This window comes from Chrysemys picta, chromosome 1 (assembly GCF_011386835.1).
Source record: "Chrysemys picta bellii isolate R12L10 chromosome 1, ASM1138683v2, whole genome shotgun sequence".
Lineage (NCBI taxonomy): Eukaryota > Metazoa > Chordata > Testudines > Emydidae > Chrysemys > Chrysemys picta.
Window position 1 is genome coordinate 84,716,012 of NC_088791.1, and position 7,353 is coordinate 84,723,364.

The following is a 7,353-nucleotide window of genomic DNA, read 5'->3' on the forward strand; positions in this document are numbered from 1 at the left end:
CACACCTTTCTATAATGATAATCTTCCACCTATGCAAAAAATGTAATCAATTTAAAATACTCAAATGTAGTTAATTTCTTACTTTCTCATAGCATGCCTTTATTCACATAAAGTATTTTTTTTTTTCGGTTTCTTGGGCTCAATTCAAAGTTTGATTTGCAAATCTCGTGTGTAAAAAGGATAATCTTCTAAAGGATTCTTTTACCTCATTGAGAAATTAGGACCATCTTCTTCTTTGAATGAATAGCAGGAAATAGCAATATGCTGCACCCCTCCTGCACCCCAACCCCCTGGCCTGAGCCCCCTCCTGCACCCAACCCCCTGCCTGAGCTCCCTCCTGCACCCTGCACCCCTCCTGAACCCCAACCCTTTGCCCTGAGCCCCTTCCTGGACAGTGCACCCCCGCCCACACCCCACACTCCTTCCCACACCCCCAACGTCCTGTCCCAGCCCTACATTCATGGCCCTGCATACAATTTCCCCACCCAGATGTGGCCCTTGGGCCAAAAAGTTTGCCCACCCCAATCTAGTAGCTGGTTAGTAACTGGTGAGCTGAATGGCTAATGCAACCCTAGCTCCATCAGAGGCACTGCTTACAGGAGTCCTGATTGGAGGAGCACTAGGTTCATCAATTGGTCTGGCTGGGCTATTTAAGCTAGAAGGAGGCACAGGAAATGGTCTGTGCAGCTAGGTGAATTTTTGGGTGTCTGCTTTATTGGACTCTGCCTTCTTACCTGATTCCTGCTTTCCCGGTTCTTGCCTTCCTTCCTTGCTCCTGATCCCTGCCCCTGATTTCTGACCCTTGTCTTATCAGCTGACTCTGACTCTGACCTCTGGCATCACTCCTCTGATGAGCAACTCTGATTGCCTAAGCCCCAGTCATGACAGGGGCCTTATCTCCACTAGTAATTTGCCCAGACTTCAGCAACTGATGATTAACCACTGGTATATTTGCACTGATGCTCAAATGTAGACAAGGGAAACTATTTGTAATGTCATGCGGGAATAAGCTCCAAAAATGCAAATTGTAGCTTTCCTTGTCTACAAGGCTTTGCAACAGTGCAGCTACAGTTGTCTAGCCACCCATCAATTACTGGAATTGGGGCAAATTCCCAATAGGTCTTAGCCCTTGGTAGATGGAATGAATGTACTATCACCTCTCTCCCCAACACCTCAGTTTATCCACTTTTTTTTTTTTTTTTTACCATTTTTCCTTCTATGTCCACTCTCCTCTGTACTTGTTGTTATTTTTTTACATTATTTACTCTTCAAGTTCCCACTTAAGTAACTTTACAAATCACTTTACAAATATAAGATTGAGAATGTGCTGCATAATCATCTTATTTGTTATGTTATTGGACTTGTTTTGCTCAGATATTGGCTATTCTATATCTTTTCAGCAGAGGGAGTGAATTTTTTGTTATAACCAGTTTTTGCAACTAGATCTGAACTCATGTTTTTTTTCCTCAAAGTTTTTTGGGGATGGTGGTGGGGAAGGGGAATAGAGGGACTCTTGCAGTTGAAGGAAACAAGTTCCAGCTCTGAGATGCTTCATTTCTTCCTATCTTTTGTAGAGCCCAATCTAGTCCCCCATTTAAATCAATAGTCTTTCCACTGAGTTTGGTGGGAGTGAGATCAGTGAGGAAGATGGAGGGAAGAGGAGCTATTTCTGCCACAGTGGGCAAACTGGTAACTGTGTAAAACATTCCCTTTATTTCTTTTCTGTTGAGGCTACAGCTAAGAAATCCTGCCCTGTTTCTGCTTTTCCTTTTCAGCAACTGTGTGGGATAGTATAGAATAGGAAGATTAAATGGAAGGGGGAAAGAGACTGATGTTCCTCCTTCATTTATCTTTTTTTGCATGCAGGAGAGTGGGACATGAGTGCCCTGGGAGGAATATGAGACCCAAACATTGGGTATCTCGCACAGAAGCTGTATCTTTTTTCCTTCTTCACAAGGTAATAATTTCATGCAAAATTACAGTCTACTTTCTGAATCAATTAGAAATGCTACAAGTTAGGCTTCCAAAACTAGTTGCATAGTGGCCAACTCTCACAATATTTTGTGGATTTTTTTCAAGTTTCCTATTATCTCAACTGTTGGCAATAAACTTGTAGATTTTCCCTTATTCAAAATGGTTACCATCTTTCATTACTTTTAATGGGGCTGAAATAAAACTGCCCTCAGTCAAGATGGCTACCTACAGTCTTTGCATCTGAAAGTAAGTCTGTTCACTAACTTCCATTGTTCACAATTAGACGGTTGCCTTGAGGAAAGATGGCTGCCATTTTATGATTATGAGGCTAGACGGGAAACTATGAGTAGACAGGGGAATGTGGGGAGCAGAAGAAAGGATGAAGGCTATTGGGTAATGTAGAGAGCAGGAGAGAGGCTGAAGAGAACCAGGAAGAAATTGAAAGGGTGCTGGGACAGGTGGAGTCAGAAGAAGATGGGTACAGGAAGGAGGGAAGACTGTGCAGGGTTTGTTGGAGGGAGAATGAGCTAGTGCAGAAAAGTATAGGGAGCAGGAAAGAGAATGAGGTGGGTGTAGGGGAATGTAGGTTGCAGAAGGGAGGCTCAGAGTATTCAGGGCAACAATTGGGATAGGAGAAAACTAAGGGGCTATGGAAATATAGGGAGGAGAGAAGTTTGTTGCAGAGGAAAGTGGGGAGCAGAAGGAGAGAAGTGGTGCAGGAGGAGATGGGAATAAAGGGGAATAGCAGTGGGAAAGAATCTGAGGGATAGGATACTGTCAAGAGAAAGTGAAATTGTGGGGATAGGTGAGTGTTCAGGTTGAGCTGAGCACAGAAGACTTAGGGGGCATGGAGGAGAATGTGAGTGGGGAGAAGTAAAAAAGAGAGAATGTGGGTGGGGTAAAAAGAGAGAGAGACACACATGATAGTGATAGAGGAAGGAGACAGATGGCGGCTTCCCTCAGCAGGGTTAGGAGAAGGGAAAGGAAGGCCCCCTCTGAGCAGCCAACAAGGAGGTTGAATTTTGAACCTGAAATGATCACACACTCTTTGGGAGTGGGTTGGCTTTCCCCTAAAGACTCAAAAACAGAAGGTAAATTAAAACAACCCCCTGCATCCACCCACACTATTCTGTTTTAAAATTCCCTGTGTTTTAAGCTAATCATGATTTTTGGGAGTCTGACTCATTATTTTGAACATTTGAAGTGTGCAACTCTGTTTGCACTGTCTGATCTACTCAAAAAGAGCCAGATCCTGTTTTCCATTGACTTCAAATGGGAAAGATCAAGCTCTAACAAAATATTCTGTCCCTTCCCAAAATTATTGTTAGTGAAACACGTCTAAAAGCCAGCTGATGAGACCGTGTAGTAATTACATATTACTAGCAACAGAAGATAGTTGATTAAACTAAGTTGGAATATACAGAATACTTATGAACCTGACCTAGTATAAATAATAAAGTACATCTTGAACAGATCATTGTTACAGATGTTAGGAAACATTCACCCACATAAATTCCAATCTGGGTATCTGTAGAATTCTTCCATGATCTCTTTTTTGTGTACAACTTTTTTCTAGTTAGCTTTGCCAAATTGTTGATTGATCAACTAATCAGTTTTTTTAAATCAAGCACAGTATTTTTCAAATTCTGGTTTTGCACAATATAAGGTAACTAGACCTAAAAACAAGAAAGAAGCAGAAATGCCACCAATCCCTACATACCCGTTACTTGTCAGTTGTAGATTCCAGCTGCTGCCACAAAAGTATAATAAAATTAAATGCAGGGTTTTGTTTAATGTATTTATTTGTACGCTACCATTTACTGTTCTCCTCTTTAAGCTCTGTTGTTCACTTCATATTTTATGCAACTGTGGAATTCTCAATGGTCATGGAGATATTCATAACACACATGCTGTACATGTAATTATATATAGCTTTTAAAATCAAACATTCTATTGATACTTTGTAAAGTAACAAATTAAAGGTTTTGCTCCTAGCTACTTATGTAATTTACAGTATAGAAACGAATTTAAAACAATTTATAGAAAATACAGAATTTAAGATTCCAATGAAAATTAAAGAAGAAGAATACAATAGAAATAACCAGATAAATTGAATAAAGAGGGATAAGAAAGGGAAGTATTACTGAAGATTCTATATTAGCAAGCTTTCATATCACTTGCATTCTAATTCAATGTTTTTGTTCCAAATCTTTTTTCTCATGTTTCATTAGAACTGTTTAGGTTGCCTGCAGACAGATTCTCCATAGAAACAGCTGTATCTTAGTAACATACCAAGAATAGAGTGAAGGGGGCTGTGATATACGGTACAGCTGTATATGCTACCTTTTAAAAAAAACTGTTGTGTTTGTTAAAGGTCCTGGATTGACAACCCTATAGACTATAGTTCTCTGTCTACAGTATAAGCAGCTGCCTTGCAACATGCCTGAACACTTTCTGAATGAACTTCCTCTAGGGGTGAGATATAGGTCATTTCTAGGATCCTACCAAATTCAAGGCTGTGAAAAATGTGTCACGGGCCATGAAATCTGCTCTCCCCCGTGAAATCTGGATATTGTAGGGGGTTCGAGGTATTGCCACCTTTACTTCTGTGCTGTGTTCAGAGCTGGGCGGCTGAAGAGTGTAGAGTGGCAGCTGCTGGCAGGGTGCCCAGCTCTGAAGGCAACGCCACTGCCAACAGCAACACAGAAGTGAGGGTGGCATGGTATGGAAGGGGGATCATCGCTTTTTGTGGGAGGCAGGGCCGGCCTTATGGGTGTGTGATGTGGGCAACTGCCCAGTGTGCAGTGGACGGGCAGGGGACACCGTGATCACAGGCAGCCCCTTTAGCCCCCAAGTGTTGGGCTCAGAGTTGGGGAGGGGCCTGGCTGGGGGTGCCCCAGCCAGGGGCTCCTACCTTGCACCAGGCTCCAGCAGCTAAACCTGGCTGGGCTGAGGAGGGATGGGACTTCCTCTTTTCTTGCACGGGCCACTCCCAGGACCAGGTCAGACCCACCTCCAGGAACCTCTTCTGGCTGCAGGAAGCTCTGCGGCTGCTATCTGGGAGTCCAGCTCTGAAGGCACAGCTGCTGCCAGCAGCAGCACAGAAGTAAGAGTGACAATACCACATTCCCCACTGAAGTCATCTGGAAACCACTCCGCACAATCCCCTTTTGGGTTGGGACCCCCAGAGTTACAACATTGTGACATTTCAGATTTAAATATCTGAAACCGTGAAATGTACCAAAATGGACCATGAATTTGGTAGGGCCCTAATAATTTCTGTGCCCATTTAATCCATGGTTTCTTTCAAGAGAATGTCACTGACATTGATGAAAGTGACATTGAAGTGTAAAAATATAATTAGGAAGGCCAAAAAAGAATTTGAAGAACAGCTAGCCAAAGACTCAAAAAATAATAGCAAAAATTTTTTTTAAGTACATCAGAAGCAGGAAGCCTGCTAAACAACCAGTGGGGCTACTAGACAATTGAGATTCTAAAGGAGCACTCAAGGATGATAAGGCCATTGCAGAGAAACTAAAATAATTCTTTGCATCAGTCTTCACAGCTGAGGATGTGAGGGAGATTCCCAAACCTGAGCCATTCTTTTTAGGTGACAGATCTTTGATACTGTCCAAGATTGAGGTGTCATTAGAGGAGGTTTTGGAACAAATTGATAAACTAAACAGTAATAAGTCACCAGGACCAGATGGTATTCACCCAAGAGTTCTGAAGGAACTCAAATGTGAAATTGCAGGATTATTAACTGTCGTCTGTAACCTATCAGCTTCTGTACCAAATGACTGGAGGATAGCTAATGTGATGCCAATATTTAAAAAGGGCTCCCGAGGTGACCCCAGCAATTACAGGCCAGTAAGCCTGACTTCAGTACCAGGCAAACTGGTTGAAACTATAGTAAAGAACAAAATTGTCAGACACATAGATGAACATAATTTTGGGGGAATAGTCAACAGGGAAATCATGCCTCACCAATCTACTAGAATTCTTTGCGGGGGTCAACAAGCATGTGGACAAGGGGGATCCAGTGGATATAGTTTATTTAGATTTTCAGAAAGCCTTTCACAAGGTCCCTCACCAAAGGCTCTTAAGCAAATTAAGCAGTCATGGGATAAGAGGAAACGTTCTCTCATGGATAGGTAATTGGTTAAAAGATAGGAAACAAAGGGTAGGAATAAATGGTCAGTTTTCAGAATGGAGAGAGGTAAATAGTGGTCTCCCACAGGGGTCTGTACTGGGACCAGTCCTATTCAACATATTCATAAATTATATGGGAAAAGGAGTAAACAGTGGGGTGGCAAAATTTGCAGATAAATACAAAACTACTAAAGATAGTTAAGTCCCAGGCAGACTGTGAAGAGTTACAAAAGGATCTCACAAAACTGGGTGATTAGGCAACAAAATGGCAGATGAAATTCAATGTTGATAAATGCAAAGTAATGCCCACTGGAAAACATAATCCCAACTATACATATGAAATGATGGGGTCTAAGTTAGCTGTTACCATGCAAGAAAGAGATCTTGGAGTCATTGTGGATAGTTCTCTGAAAACATCCACCCATTCAGTGTGCTGTGGTATTCAAAAAAAATGAACAGAATGTTGGGAATCATTAAGAAAGGAATAGATAAGACAGAAAATATCATATTACCGCTATAAAAATCCATGGTATGCCCACATCTTGAATACTGCATACAGATGTGGTCGCCCCATGTCAAAAAAGATATATTGGACTTGGAAAAGGACAAGAAAAGGGCCACAAAAATGATTAGGGGTATGAAACACCTTCCATATGAGCAGAGATTAATAAAACTGGGACTTTTCAGCTTAGAAAAGAGATGACTAAGGGGGGATATGATAGAGGTCTATAAAATCATGACTGGTGTGGAGAAAGTAAATAAGGAAGTGTTGTTTACTCCTTCTCAGAACACAAGAACTAGGGGCCACCAAATGAAATTAATAGGCAGCAGGTTTAAAACAAACATATTTTCACACAACGCACAGTCAACTTGTGGAACTCCTTGCCAGAGGATGTTGTAAAGGCCAAGACTATAACAGGGTTTAAAAAAGAACTAGATAAGTTCATGGAGGATAGGTCCATCAATGGCTATTAGCCAGGATGGGCAGGGATGGTGTCCCTAACCTCTGTTTGCCAGAAGCTGGGAACAGACGACAGGGGATGGATCACTTGATGATTACCTGTTCTGTTCATTCCCTCTGGGGCACCTGACATTGGCCACTGTCGGAAGACAGGATATTGGGTTAGATGGACCTTTGGTCTGACCCCCCCAGTGTGGCCGTTCTTATATTCTTATGAAAGGTTTTGTAACCCATTACCACTCCTTTAAACCATACTTCCTGTCCCT

At 42.0% G+C, this 7,353-nt stretch overlaps 1 protein-coding gene across 2 annotated transcripts in view; it reads right to left on the reverse strand.

Moving 5' to 3' along the window:
- CDK17 (cyclin dependent kinase 17) overlaps positions 1 to 843 on the reverse strand; it is a 167,247-nt gene extending 166,404 nt beyond the window's left edge. For both annotated transcript variants that reach the window (XM_065560760.1, XM_065560754.1), the window contains exon 1: positions 735 to 843. The gene's annotated coding sequence lies outside the window, so the exon portion shown is untranslated. The remainder of the gene's footprint in view (positions 1 to 734) is intronic.
- Positions 844 to 7,353: the final 6,510 nt, after the last annotated feature.